General features: G+C 50.1%; 1 protein-coding gene across 2 annotated transcripts in view; it reads left to right on the top strand.

Moving 5' to 3' along the window:
- Positions 1 to 15,557, top strand: part of KIF5A (kinesin family member 5A) — a 61,070-nt gene that overhangs the window by 8,640 nt on the left and 36,873 nt on the right. The window lies entirely within an intron of this gene.

Genomic DNA, 15,557 nt, shown 5'->3' on the forward strand with positions numbered 1-15,557 from the left:
AATTTCACAGTCATGTGGAGGGAAAAAGGTGAGGCTGTATGGCTACACATTTGTAGCCACCATGAATGATAAAATGTGCCGGTTGTTTCTTTGCACTTCCAGCATAGGGCATCACCATCACCATCACTTTTAATTTGTATATCGTCTTTCTATCTTACAATACCCAAGGCGGTTTACAAGCTGAAGAAACAAAGAATGTACACCTTATAACAATCTAACGCAATAAAAAATATAATACTAAAACATAACTTTAAAATAAGCAACCTACATCAAATAAAGTAACATTCAACAATCATTAGAATAGTATAGAATAATAATATCAGCATATAAAAATCAAACAGAAATGCACTCTTAACAATTACAATAAATAATTTCTAAACTACAATCAATAAAACAACTGCAAGCCACGGTGCATAAAATAATACAATACAAATTGAGCAGCAGAGACTGGAGGGTGGAGCAAGGCAGGTGGAAGGAGGCCTTGCCTGATGAAGTCTCTTCCCTCACAGTCCTTCCTCCAGGAACAGCTCCCTTATAAGGACTCCTAGGGCTGGGGGGTGGGGCAAGGCAGGTCATCTTTAGATTTTGACGTTTTGGCTAATTTGCTTGGCGTCAAATACCACTTGTGGATCATATTTAAGTACTGTAGTTCTCTTTTAGCGCATAACTAGCCGTGAATTTTAAGTTTATTTCCCACAATTGTTCCCACAGGTTCAAATCAATGTTATGACCCACATCTTGTGCCCATTTAATTATAGAAAATTTCACAAATTCTCCTTTCGTTTCCCAATCAAGTAATATTCTATACATTTTAGGTAATTTTTAAACTATAGATCTTAATATATCTTCTTCAAATTGTGATGTTTTTCTGCAAATCCCACTTTCTTGGGATTTTGAATTGCTTTGATAATAAATTTTAGCCAGTCCAACACATATTCTTTAATCTCGTCATATATATTTTTTCATTTTTGGTTCTCCCAGAAGATGCCTTGTTGACCATGCACACTAGATTAAGTGGCTGTAAAATGGAACAAGCGCATGGAAGATAGATTTATCAGTGGCTATCAGCCACAATAAAAGGGACCCAGGTGGTGCTGTGGTTAAACCACTGAGCCTAGGGCTTGCTGATCAGAAGGTTGGCGGTTCGAATCCCTGTGACGGGGTGAGCTCCCATTGCTTGGTCCCAGCTCCTGCCAACCTAGCAGTTCGAAAGCACGTCAAAATGCAAGTATATAAATAGGAACCGCTACAGCGGGAAGGTAAACGGCGTTTCCATGTGCTGCTCTGGTTTGGACGAAACGGCTTTGTCATGCTGGCCACATGACCTGGAAGCTATACGCCGGCTCCCTCGGCCAATAATGCAAGATGAGTGCGCAACCCCAGAGTCGGTCACGACTGGACCTAATGATCAGGTGTCCCTTTACCTTTACCTATCAGCCACAATTGCTATTTAGCAATTTGCCTCTGAGGATCAGAGGCTGAAGTCAAACAACAGGGCTGTTGTCTTCATGCCCAGCTGACAAGAGTGTTGGAGGCATTTGCCTGGCCAGCATTCCAGGAAGAGTTCTATGATGTAATCCTCCAGTGTCATCATATTCTGTGACTCATAAAAGGAATAGAACTATAGAGCCTGGCTTATGGTGGCAATGCATTTGACTTTTACAGGCACTGAGGACCAACAGTTATGTGGACAAAGGCACTGTGTCAACCAGAAGCAGCAAGGGATTATTAGAGGATGTGGTGGAGAAAAACCCCAAGCCAGCTTCTAGCCTCAGTCCCAGTTCTTTCTCCACTCCACAGCCACAGGCTGCCTGCCTCTCTGTGCGTGTGCAGAGTACATTTCCCCTCCCCATGGAATAACTGCTGCCTAGGTCCAATACGTACATCTAGGGTGAGAGTAGACTTGATCCCCAGCACTTTTCATTTTCAGTTAAGTGGTTGTGTGCGCGGAACGAGGTTCACTCGCCCAACAGAACTTTCCTCCCTCCTTTATACCCATGAATCTGCTCTGTAGGATTGGGGGGTATGTGGGGGGGACGGACGGACAAAAGGGGGAAATTCTAGTTTCGTTTGTGGATTTTGTTCCCCACATACATAACCCACTTAGTGCTATGTATAATTCCACCCATAGAAATAAAGGGTGGTATAAGATTTGCTCAGAGTAAACCCACTGAAATTGATGAACATGACAAAGTTAGGCCTATTAATTTCAGTAGCTCTGCTCTGAGTAAAACTTGGTTGAATCCCACTCTAAATGTTGCCAGTGTGCCCATGACTGGCCTCCCACTGATCATCACTGGGCAATTCTTTCAAAATCCCTCCTCTGTGTTTGTGTATATTCTCATTCTCTCCCAGTTCCTCCTCTGGTCGCTTCCTAGCCTCTCTGTAATGCCACACCCGTGTTGCCCCCAAAGCCACTTTCCTGCGCCCAGCATCCCAACACAGCTGAGCTCTGATTAGGCCACTCAGCGCCAGGCGCCTGGGCTCTCGCTAAGAAGATTAGAGGATTTCTGCCGCTTCCTCCATCCCTGGGAGGAGCAGGCTAAGAGGAAATTGATTCTAAGCTTAGCAGATCCCGCTTTGGGCGCCACAAAGGAGAGTGGTGGCAATGGCAGCTGTAAATGGAGAAGGGACCAGGAACTAAACATATTCCACCACTTCAAGTTAAGGCAGAAAAAGGACACAGAATAAGCAGTCTTGTATTTGTGTCCAAAAGGAATATTATTCTCATTTTTTTTGTCTTTTGGGCCTGGTGTGTGTGTTAGTTACAAGGTATTTGAAGGATTTGAGACGCAAAAAAAATGTGCATAAGTGTATAGAGTGCTTCTGGTCAAATTGCGGCATGCCCAGCTGTTCTGTGAGCTGGGGGTGGAGACCCTGTGGCCTTCCAGAGGTTGTTGGACTCCAGCTCTCATCAGCCCCAGCCAGCATAATAGCCAGGGATGATGGGAGTTAGAGTCCAACAAAAAGTGATAGGCCACAGATTCCCTGGCATTGCTGTGAGCAAAGTGAAAAAGGGTGGAATTCAATGTCACACTTTCACCATTGTTCCATCAGCGCAAGCATTTTGTTTGCCAGGCAGAACAAACTCCCCTCTCCTACTGGAGCACTGTTCGGGGTGTTATCCTGCCTCCCACAGCCAATGGGGGGCGGGGAGAGAGGAAGGAACTCCTATTGTACTGGCTCTTGATAGTACAACTATTTAGTTTAATTCATACCGATTAAAAAAATTTTTTTTAAAGAAATGGATGAGGGGCAGAACATCCATGTCTCAGTACAAAATAATGTGGGCCCACCCTTTCTCATTCTAGATTTTTTAAGCAGTATTTCTATTATAAAATATGAACAACTTTATAAGTAATAATCAAATTAGATGATATTCAATATTGCTGAGTCTTATTACATCCATATGCCTCAAAATATCTTCTCAAAATCCAATTATGTATTCCAAATTCATTATTGTTAGCCATCGGACTAAACTGACGACATTTGTTGCATTCCTTGGGAGATTCTGTTTTCAGTTGCCGTTTTATGGTTCCAGAAGGCTCATAATGGTTAGTGCCAATGCAAGTAGCCTATGGGCTGGGCAGAATGATAGTACATGGTTCAGAATGGATGCCAGACCTTTTGGAGGGGGGCACATGTCAGTGGTGGGTGGGGCCAGAGGCAAAAGTGGGTGGAGAATCTAACACAAATTTTACCTGTGTACTGCAGGCCAGTTTCTCCACACATTCAATACCCTGCCCCAACCCAGAGGTTTTTTCAAAGCTGAAAGACACACTCGAGCCAGACCAAAAATACAATTAAGGAGAGGTGTACAAGGAGTGGTGGTGCATGGTGTGGCCTGGGGAGAATCCCAAGGCCTAACAGAGAATTCTGGAGGTGCCGAGCCCCTGCCCTTGCTGCATGCCCCTCCCTTAACCTTCTTGCTGCTGCTGTCTCCCTCTCTTTGCGGTTCTGCTCATCTTATTGCTGTAATATTTTATTTATTTATTTGATTTATATACTACCCTTTATCCAAAGATCCCAGGGTGGTGTACATTCAGAACATAAATTATGCAGAATAATAATAATAATAATAATAATAATAATAATAATAATAATAATAATAATAAATACACATAATGCAGCACAATAATAACATAACCATAATAACACACACACCAAAATTAACAAGCCATAGATTATTTAATGACCAAGGGCCTGGGTAAAAGAGGAATGTTTTTACCTGGTGCCTAAAGACATGTAATAATGGCACCAGGAGAGCCTCTCTGGCGAGAGCATTCCACAGTCAGGGAGTCACAGTAGAGCCAATGGCATTGCTTTGATAAGGCCCCGAGTAAGCGTCTGGTTATACTGCCCGGCTAGCTCAGTCGGTAGAGCATGGGACTCTTAATCCCAGGGTCATGGGTTCGGGCACGTTGGGCGCGGTTGTGGGACCCAGGTAGCGCTGTGGGTTAAACCACTGAGCCTAGGGCTTGCTGATCAGAAGGTCGGCGGTTCGAATCCCTGTGACGGGGTGAGCTCCTGTTGCTTGGTCCCAGCTCCTGCCAACCTAGCAGTTCGAAAGTACGTCAAAGTGCAAGTAGATAAATAGGAACTGCTACAGTGGGAAGGTAAACGGCGTTTCCATGTGCTGCTCTGGTTTGCCAGAAGCGGCTTTGTCATGCTGGCCACATGACCTGGAAGCTATACGCCGGCTCCCTCGGCCATTAATGCAAGATGAGCGCCACAACCCCAGAGTCGGTCACGACTGGACCTAATGGTCAGGGGTCCCTCCTTTACCTTTACCTTTACCTTTAAGCATCTGGTTGGGTGGCAGCTGTGGCCCAAGGCTACTCCACCTCCAGTTGCTTAGATCTAGTCATGCAAGGGAGCCAGTCTTTCAGAAGCTCAAAGCCCTAGGAAGATCTACCTCTATTACTCTATTACTAGTTACTGCCTGCTGGGTGGCTGGGCCCAGTTGCTGCCCTACTGAACAGCAGCTGCAACAGAAGCAGATAAGAGCCAGCTGGCTCCTGGCTCTTTCCCCTCCTCTGGCTGGACACAGGCAACAGCATCACAATAAGGAGGCAGGCAGTGTGTCTGCTCTGACAAAGCTGCTCTCATCACAATGGCCTGGCTGTCCTGCTCCCTTTTACAGCTGTTGGTCATCCCATCCAGCAGTGCCAGTTTAGATGCTGAGAAGACAAGAGAGCTTGAATATACTTGCTTCCTGCAAGACAGTGAGAATTAGTCAAGCACTGAATTATCTCATCACGATCAAACATCCGTGGGGGAATCGCATTGCTGTAAGTGATCTAAGTGCTTATTCCCATTTTAGTGATTACAAACCAGATGATTCTTTTGTGACCTTTTCCCTATGGGGTCTACCCCAGCCTGGAAATATAAGTAAGCGCCAGAACCCAAAACTCTTGTGCTGACAATTTTCCAATGAAAGACGGCAAAGAGGCTATGGAAGAGTTCAGCACATTGTAATGGGAATCTCAGTGGTCTGAGGCTGGCGCCTCCGTAGCATGATGAGCTTTCTGGACACTGTGTGTCTCCAAGCCACAAAAAGTTGGTGGGGAAGGTTATGCAACATCAGCCCTTGCCACTGGCTGGCTGGCTGGCTGGTAGGATCTCTCCTCCTCTGGAGGGGAGACTTTGCGGGCGGGACACGCTCCTCGGGCAAGCAGGGGGGCGTGTATCGGCCCCCTGCTGCAGCCAATCCCTGCTGCTGTGCCAAACCTCTGGCTGGCCAATAGGGCCGGCCTGGGGGCAGGGTTTGCAGACATTTAAATCAGCGTGGCAGCAGTGGAATCCTCCTTCTCCTCCTCCCTTCGTTCCGCAGCTTCACCTTCAGTTCAAATCTGGATTTGTGGGCACAGCATCGTGTACTGGGCGCGAGTGCGGGCTTGCGATCGTGGCCTTGGCAACAACCTGGGTTTGCCAGCGGATGTGCGTGTTTCCTGGATTTCAAGGCGTGGTATGCGTTGGGAAGAGCTGATGCCTGCTGTGATGGCTCGAGCTGCTGCTTGTGGTCCCCCTAATATCATCATTATCCAGCTGGGGGGAAATGATCTCGCCTACAGGAAGAGTGTGGACTTATTGCTAAATATAAAGGAGGACTTTGATGGACTTGCTGCCTTATTCCCTGAGACAACTTTGTTTTGGTCCACACTGCTCAAGAGGAGAGAGTTGACATCTATGATTCTGATGCCTGCCAAAATGTACCTGTGCTTCCTGAAAAGGGTCGCATGAGGCTCATAGGAAACTGTGCACCCAGCTTTGCTCTGTTTCAGAGCTGGTAGGTGCAGGGCACACTTTATTGGCACACTGTCCTTTTGTAATTGATGTAGGAGAGGCTTGCAGAAGAGGCACTGTTGCTTACCAAGAGGGGCTGGCGCAGTGCAGTGGAACCAATCCAGTGCTCCTGTCAGTGCACTGGCACCAGGAAGGCCTCCAAGCCACCTTGCCCTTCTTCCCCCCAGTAAGCACCAGCAGCCTACCTACCAGGAAGCTACCTTAGCAGCTCTGCCCCACCTGGCAAGCCATTTTGGAAAACAGAGCATTTTTGTTCTTAACTCATGGGTTTTGTTTTAAATCAAGGGTTGGAATATTGTTGGACTCTAGTTCACATCATCCCCAACCAGTGTGGGCAATGGTCAAGAATGATGCAATTTTTAGTCAATGTTTGGAGGGCCACAGAGTCTCCTATTCTAAAACATGCCTATTTACTAGGAATAGTCTATAGCACTGTTCTTGTGAATCAGCATTGTCTTAGCTATCTGCATTGCTGGTTTCAGATGCTAGTTTTGTTGTTGTTGTTGTTTAGTCGTTTAGTCATGTCCGACTCTTCGTGACCCCATGGACCAGAGCACGCCAGGCACACCTGTCTTCCACTGCCTCCCGCAGTTTGGTCAGATTCATGTTGGTGGCTTCGGGAACACTGTCCAACCATCTCGTCCTCTGTTGTCCCCTTTTCCTTGTGCCCTCCATCTTTCCAAACATCAGGCTCTTTTCCAGGGAGTCTTCTCTTCTCATGAGGTGGCCAAAGTATTGGAGCCTCAGCTTCAGGATCTGTCCTTCCAGTGAGCACTCAGGGCTGATTTCCTTCAGAATGGATAGGTTTGATCTTCTTGCAGTCTATGGGACTCTCAAGAGCACCATAATTCAAAAGCATCAATTCTTCAGCGATCAGCCTTCTTTATGGTCCAGCTCTCACTTCTATACATCACTACTGGGAAAACCATAGCTTTAACTATATGGACCTTTGTCTCTGCTTTGTAAGATGCTGTCTAGGTTTGTCATTGCTTTTCTCCCAAGAAGCAGGTGTCTTTTAATTTATTGGCTGCTGTCACCATCTGCAGTGATTATGGAACCCAAGAAAGTAAAATCTCTCACTGCCTCCATTTCTTCCCCTTCTATTTGCCAGGAGGTGATGGGACCAGTGGCCAAGATCTTAGTTTTTTTGATGTTGAGCTTCAGACCATATTTTGTGCTCTCCTCTTTCACCCTCATTCAAAGGTTCTTTCATTCCTCCTCACTGCCATCAAGGTTGTGTCATCTGTATATCTGAGGTTGTTGATATTTCTTCCAGTAATCTTAATTCTTAAAAGTCAGCACCAACACTTTGAATTGCGCTCAGAAATGTACTGGGAGCCAATGTAGGTCTTTCAGGACTGGTGTTATATGATCTTGGCGGCCGCTCCCAGTCACCAGTCTAGCTGCCACATTCTGGATTAGTTGTAGTTTCTGAGTCACCTTCAAAGGTAGCCATATGTGGATTGCATTGCAATACAATCATACCTCGGGTTACGTATGCTTCGGGTTGTGTACTTTTCGGGTTATGTACTGCGCAAATCCGGAAGCATTTACTTCTGTGTTTGCTGTGCACGCATGCTGTGAGGGACAGGGGATATCGCGAAGTCCCTCCCCTCCTGAGTTCAAGCCCGTCCCCGAGCAAAGGGGAAAGCAGGGAGAGTTCCGATTCCAGTGGGGAAGCAGGAAGTCGTGTCCGAGGCTCAGGCAAGGTAGAGGAGCCAGGGTCCCAGGTGGGACAGGAAGGGGCAAGTAAGGGGGGAAGACCCATCCCCCCAACTCCAGAATTACGCAGGAAGAGGAGGGGCAAGAGGATGGGTCTGCCAAAGCTTTTGTGTTGGAGAAAGACGCGCCAAAAGCCATTAGGAGGTTCTGAAACCGACTGACAACATCGCTCCGTGTAAATAGCAATGACTTGAGCACTGTAAATACGCAGCACCAATAAAAGAATAAAATGCAGAGCTGCGTAGCGTCGTTACTCTGAAGTAGTCCACTCCGGCCACTGTGACAGCAACCTCCTAATCATTTTTGGGCTACTTTGGAGTTGCCGGGATGAGCGTGTCAGAGGCGGAGAAGTGGCGGCAGATCGCTGAGCAAGCCCAGCTAGAACTGCAACAGCTGTCGCTGCAGGCGCAGGGAGAATTGAAGGCAGCTAAAGAGGAGACTAAGAAGGTCCAGGACGACCGGCTACAACTTGCGGAACAGGTGAGAGAGCTCCAGGAAAAAGAGCAGCATTTAAGGGCGGTGGCGGTAGACCTCCAAAACAAGCTGGATGCAGAGAAAAACAAGGCGGGAGGGGCACCCCAAGTCCAAGTGCTGCCAGGAAGGAGAGCCGGGACCCTAGTAAGCAAGTTCAATGGAGACCCGAAGGAGTTTCAGGGCTTTGAGACTGAGATTGTGTATGCTCTTGAGCTGCACCACGATGAGTTCCCTGATGATGAGCACAGAGTAGCGTTTATTGTGGAGCACCTTACAGGGGCGGCCAGGGAGTGGCTAAGACCGTTAATTGCAACAAGGAATCCTTGCATGAAGAATGTCAAACTATTTCTAGAAGGTTTGAAAACGATGTATTCGTCCGATAGTCATATGGACCAGACTAAGGAGGAACTTCATAATTTACGCCAAGGAAATATGACAGTTCGCGCGTATTGGGCGAAATTCACCATGCTGGTGCACAGATTGGGGTGGGATCTGGAGTCTGCCCCAATGCAAGCGGCGTTTTACTTGGGGTTGCATGAGGAGGTGAAGGATGAGCTCTCGAGAGGTCCAAAGCCCAGTAATATGGATCAACTGAGCAAAGCGGCTCTGGCGGTGGGGGTGAGGCAGGAATCCAGATGGAGCGACAAGCAAGCAACGCGCGCAAAGCGGGCTTGGTTCCCACGGTCGCAGGAGAAGCCACTCCCTCAACAACCCTTTCAAGCCACGCCTGGGGCCAGTCAGGACCAGGAACCCATGCAGATTGATAGCGCGCGCGCGCGGGCTTTTCAAACCCCAGCGGCGCCAAGACGCAAGGAGGGAAGGGGTGGGAATTGCTTTCTCTGCAACTCCCCCCAGCATCTCGTCAGAGACTGCCCACATCGCAGGGAGTGGCAAGGAAAGGCGGGAACGGTTGTGCCCTCCCCCACTGACGCAGCACCACAGCAGGGAAACGGGAAAGCCTGGCTGCAGGAGACAAGGGGCGGCAGCCAGGCACAGTCAGCAGACAACAGCCCCAGCCCACCCACCCGCACAGAGAGGAGCAGAGCCAGCCCACCCCTCCCAGAGCAGGAGTGGTTCTAGAAGTGACGCTCACGCTCCCAAATGGCTATCCATTGACGGTCCTCGCCCTAATTGACAGTGGTGCCTCAGCCAACTTCTTCTCGAGAAACTTTGCAGAAGAGCACCAGATCCAGCTTCTGCAGCTGGATTTTCCTCTGCACGTGGCAACCATTGACGGCAGAGAGCTGCTGGGAGGGGCCATCACTCATCAAACCCCCCCCATGAGAATGACGGTTGGAAGGCACTCAGAGACACTGGCATTCAACGTCACCACCATCTCAGACCCCCCAATCGTTTTGGGCATGAGCTGGCTGGCGCGCCACGACCCCTCCATAAGTTGGCATCAGAGATGCATCACTTTTGGATCGGACTTTTGCCTGGAACATTGCATGCAGCACCAACCAGGGGAGGGGCCTCCGATAGCCACGGTGGCCACCATGCACGTCAAAGGGGGTGAGGCGATACCCAAACCATACTGGGACCTGCAGGAGGTCTTCAGTGAAGCGGAGTCCGACCACCTGCCCCCACACAGGCCTTTTGACTGCCAGATCAACCTGGTGCCTGGGGCAACTATACCCCCAGCCAAGCTGTACGCCATGTCAGACCAGGAACTGGAGGATCTGCGCGCTTTTATCGACAAGAACCTCAAGCGGGGGTTCATCAGAGAAAGCAAGGCAGCAGGGGGCAGCCCGGTCTTCTGGGTGGACAAGAAAGACACGCAACAGCGCCGTCTTGTGGTGGATTTTAGACGGCTGAATTCGGTGACAGAGCCAGTGGCTTTCCCCATGCCCAGAGTGGATGATCTCCTGACAGCGGCACGCAGAGGCAAGATTTTCACCAAGCTAGACCTGAGGGGGGCGTACAACTTGATCAGGATCCGGGAAGGCGATGAGTGGAAAACCACGATGTTCACGCCTCTGGGCTCTTTTGAATATCTGGTGATGCCCTTCGGGTTGCAAGGGGGCTCAGCATGCTTCCAGGCCTTCATGCACCACGTCCTGGGGTCCCTACTCTTCAGGAAATGCTTGGTCTTTCTGGATGACATCCTTATTTACTCCAACGACCCAGTGCAGCACGTGAAGGACGTCAGGGAGGTGTTACAGCGCCTGAAGGAGAACCACCTGTATGTGAAGCTGGAGAAGTGCAAGTTTCACACCAAGGAGGTGGACTTCCTGGGCTACAAGCTGTCAGACAAGGGGCTGGCAATGGACAAGGACAAGGTGCAGACCATCCTGGACTGGCACAGCCCCAGGACGCGCAAAGATGCCCAACGCCTACTAGGCTTTGCCAACTTCTACAGGAAGTTCATCAAGAACTTCTCTCGAGTTACGGCTCCCATCACTGACTGCCTGAGAGGCAAGCAGAAGTTCAGGTGGACACCAGAGGCGCAAGCAGCGTTCGAAAGCCTCAAGAGGGTGTTCGCCTCAGACCAGAACCTGTTCCACGTGGTTCAGGACGCGCCCCTACGCATTGAAACAGATGCTTCTGATAAGGCTGTGGGCGCCATTTTGTTGCAACTGGACGCCAACAGAGAGTGGAGACCCTGTGCCTTCTTCTCCAGGAAGTTGACCCAGCCCGAGCGAAACTACACAGTTTTTGATCGGGAACTTCTTGCGATCCACGCGGCGTTCCAGCACTGGAGACACTTCCTGGTGGGCGCCAAGCACCCCATCCAGGTGTGCACAGACCACAAGAACCTGGAGTTCTGGAGAACTGCCAGGGTGCTCAACCAGCGGCAGATACGGTGGGCGGAGTTCTTCTCGAACTTCAACTTCTCCATACACTACATCCCAGGAGAGCAGAATGTCAGGGCGGATGCCCTCTCCCGCAAGCCAGAGTACATGGAGGAGGAGGCGCCACCAGCCCCAAGGCACATTTTCCCCCCGTCGGCATGGTCCTGCGGAGCAGCAGTGGTGAGCGAGGCAGAACTCACAGCACTGACGGCAGCGGATGAATTTGCCAACCGCATCTTCAGAGAACTGAGAGGGGGGAGGGAGCAGGCAAAAGACTTTGCAGAACGCAGAGGGCTGCTTTTCTACAAGGGTGCGCTGTACCTACCCACCACCCAGCTTCGACGTACGGTCCTCAAGCAGATGCACGACAACCCTACAGCGGGGCATTTTGGAAGGGACAAGACCACTCACCTAGTCATGAGACACTTCTGGTGGCCAGGGGTGAGGGAAGATGTTCGAGACTATGTAAGGGGCTGTACCACCTGCCAGCGGGCGAAGGTGGTCAGAGCAGCGCCACCAGGGTTGCTGGAGCCCTTAGCCACACCACACAGGCCGTGGGAAGTGGTGTCCATGGACTTCATCACAGATCTGCCTTCGTCCAGGGGTAAGACTGCAGTGTTGGTGGTGGTGGACCTCATGTCCAAAATGTGTCACTTTATACCGTGTGCCAGGGCAGTCTCGGCAGAAGAGACAGCCAAACTGTTTGTTGATCACATTTTCAGACTGCATGGATTGCCTTTAAGGGTTATTTCGGATCGTGGCCGCCAATTTGTTTCCAGGTTCTGGCGGCGGCTCATGAACCTCCTGCAGGTGGAGGTCAGCTTGTCGACGGCTAGACACCCGCAGACCAACGGACAAGCGGAGAGGGTCAACGCCATTCTGCAGCAGTACCTGAGATGCTACGTCAGCCAGCGGCAAACGGACTGGGTGGATCGCTTGCCACTAGCAGAATTTGCCTACAACAATGCAGTGCACGTCTCCACAGGGGTGTCGCCCTTTAAGGCCAATTACGGGCGCGACCTCAGATCTTTCCCAGAGAGGGAGAGGGAGGAGGAGGAGGAGGGCCCACAGGCTGAGGATTGGGCAGAGGAACTGGAGACGGTGCACCAGCAGCTCAGAGAACACTTGGAGAGGGCCAAGGAAGCGTACAAAAAGGGGGCAGATCGCCACAGGCGACAAGGGGAGGTCATCAGGGTGGGGGACAAGGTGTGGTTGTCCTCGGAGGGCCTTCCCACCAGAGGGAGGTGCAAAAAGCTGGCACCCAAATGGCTGGGCCCCTTCACGGTCACGCAACAGGTCAACCCGGTGGCATACAGGCTGGCACTGCCAGAGGACATGAGGGTGCATCCAGTGTTTCATAGATCGCTGCTGTCGCCGTACAGGGAAAGCAGCAGGCTCAGAGACAGCGAACAAACCCCCGAGGGAGGGGGGGAGAGGGAAAGCAGGGAGCAACTCAATGAGGCCACGGCCATCCTGGATTCAAGGTGGGGGGTGGGGGGCCTGGAGTACCTCATGGCATGGGAGGATGCTCCACCGTCCCAGAATGAATGGGTTCCCGCCACGCAGATACAGGAGGAATTCTTGGTGGAAGAATTTCACGCCCTCTTTCCCCACAGACCCAAGCCCTGGCACATGGAAAGGGAGGGGGAGGAGGAGGAGGCACGGGAGAACAGCTCACCATGGCGCTGGGAAGCGGAGTTTGAGGAACCAGAGGATGAGGTATGGGTGTCGCCAAGATCCACCCAGTCAGAGGAAGGAGCAGATTGGCAAAACATTTTTACCCCCACCAGCTCTGACGCCACGGACTTTTTGGGATTCCCGTCCTCCCAGGCGGAAGGGGGGGGCTCGCAGGACTGGGGGGAGGTGTTCACACCAACGGGCTCGGAGAGCACCGAGTTTTTAGGCTTCCAGTCGTCACCGACACATGGGGGGGGCCTGGGGAGGGGTGAAGGAGAGCTTGGGAGGGGGGTGGATGTGAGGGACAGGGGATATCGCGAAGTCCCTCCCCTCCTGAGTTCAAGCCCGTCCCCGAGCAAAGGGGAAAGCAGGGAGAGTTCCGATTCCAGTGGGGAAGCAGGAAGTCGTGTCCGAGGCTCAGGCAAGGTAGAGGAGCCAGGGTCCCAGGTGGGACAGGAAGGGGCAAGTAAGGGGGGAAGACCCATCCCCCCAACTCCAGAATTACGCAGGAAGAGGAGGGGCAAGAGGATGGGTCTGCCAAAGCTTTTGTGTTGGAGAAAGACGCGCCAAAAGCCATTAGGAGGTTCTGAAACCGACTGACAACATCGCTCCGTGTAAATAGCAATGACTTGAGCACTGTAAATACGCAGCACCAATAAAAGAATAAAATGCAGAGCTGCGTAGCGTCGTTACTCTGAAGTAGTCCACTCCGGCCACTGTGACACATGCACAGAAGCATTCTGCGCAGTTTGCGCACGTGCAGAAGTGCATTTTCACAATTTTTCGGATTACGTACTTTTCGGGTTATGTACCGCACCCCGGAACGAATTAGGTATGTAACCCGAGGTACCACTGTAATCCAAGTGGGAGATAACTAGAGCATGCACCACTCTGGCGAGACAGTCCGCGGGCAGGTAGGGTCTCAGCCTGCGTACCAGATGGAGCTGGTAGACAGCTGCCCTGGACACAGAATTGGCCTGCGCCTCCATGGACAGCTGTGAGTCCAAAATGACTCCCAGGCTGCACACCTGGTCCTTCAGGGGCACAGTTACCCCATTCAGGACCAGGGGGTTCAAATGCATGAAGTGGTGTTCTGAGTTGAAGACACACACACACACACACACACACACACACACACACACACACAAAGCAACTCTTAACTTACTCAGGGTTACGTTCCAGAGATCATGCCAAAAGGCAAAATTGTGTATAGTCGAAACAGAATGCATCAGATTGTTAAGCAATTACTGCACAGAAATACTTCAGGTACATGTTATCCTGCCACAAGTCATAAGAACAGAAGGAGAGTCTTGCTGGATGAGGCCAGTGTTGTTCTCACAGTGGTGAACCAGATGCCTGTAGGGAAGCTTGCAAACTGAGCATGAGTGCAACAGCAGGTTGAAGTGGACCGAGTGCCCCAAGCGCTAGTAAGATGCTAGAGCTATGGCTGTGTTCTAATCTACACAGGGTGGAGATTAGAACTGGGAAGTAGAACTGGAGATTGGTACTGGGAAGTATTACATTGCATGTACCTGATTTTAAGAGTCATCTTTTGACAGTTCTTGGGAGAAGCATATCAGAGCTACAGTACAGCAAATGGAGGGACAGAGGCCACTACAAAGAGGCTTGGCGTTAAGAACAGTCACCAAATCTATGTTTAAAGGCATCTAGCAGTTGGACAGCTCCCTGTTCTCAGAGCAGTCTGTGTGCAAGGGCAGAAACTCAGCCAGTCCTTCCCATCTTGTGGCCTGGCCTGGCTTATTTTACACACAAAAAACTTGCCAGTTGTCAGAACCATAGTGTCTAGACCAGCCTTCTCAATGTTGGATTCCAAACATATGTTGTTGGACTACAAATCCCATCATCCCTAGCTAGCAGGACCCAGTGGTCAGGGATGATGGGAGTTGTCATCCAACAGCATATGGGGGCCCAAGGTTGAGAAAGGCTGGTCTAGACTGAATAACACATACCCTTTGGTAAAGTAACCCTCCGGTGCCTTTGTATGATTTCACTGGATTTCCACCTCCTTCTGGCTGGGAGGGGGGATGGGCCTTGCTTGCACAAAAAAAGAGTGTGTGGGCAGCACGTAATGCTGTTTGCTTTGTGGCAAGACCTACCAGAGTAGCACAGCAGCAAGACAAAAAGGCAGTTCTGTACTGAGGGAATGGGGGCTTTTTAAATCCACTTTTCTTATCCAAACTCTGTAAATAATTAGATCTCCTAGAGGCGAGCTGTGGTGTAATACTTTGGAAATTCCAAGGTAAGTCTATCTAGGAGGAGTGGAAGAAATATGTATATAGTATGTATGTATGTATGTATGTAATTATAGATCCCCTATACCTTCCATTGCATATGGGTGTCTAAATAAACAATGTAATCATAAACAGTAAATGGGGGGAAAAACATAAAGCATCTGAACAGCAGAATAATAAGCAAGAACCAAAATCAATCACAATTTAAATGTTCATAAAGCCCTCCCACATCAAAACAGGTTCATAGTAAGGTGCTTAAAGATGTAACCTGCCAGCTTTCATGGGGTAGAGAGTACCATAGCCTAGGTGCCCCTGATGACAAGGCCTTGTCATG

Source organism: Zootoca vivipara, chromosome 2 (genome assembly GCF_965207765.1).
Source record: "Zootoca vivipara chromosome 2, rZooViv2.hap1.1, whole genome shotgun sequence".
Lineage (NCBI taxonomy): Eukaryota > Metazoa > Chordata > Lepidosauria > Squamata > Lacertidae > Zootoca > Zootoca vivipara.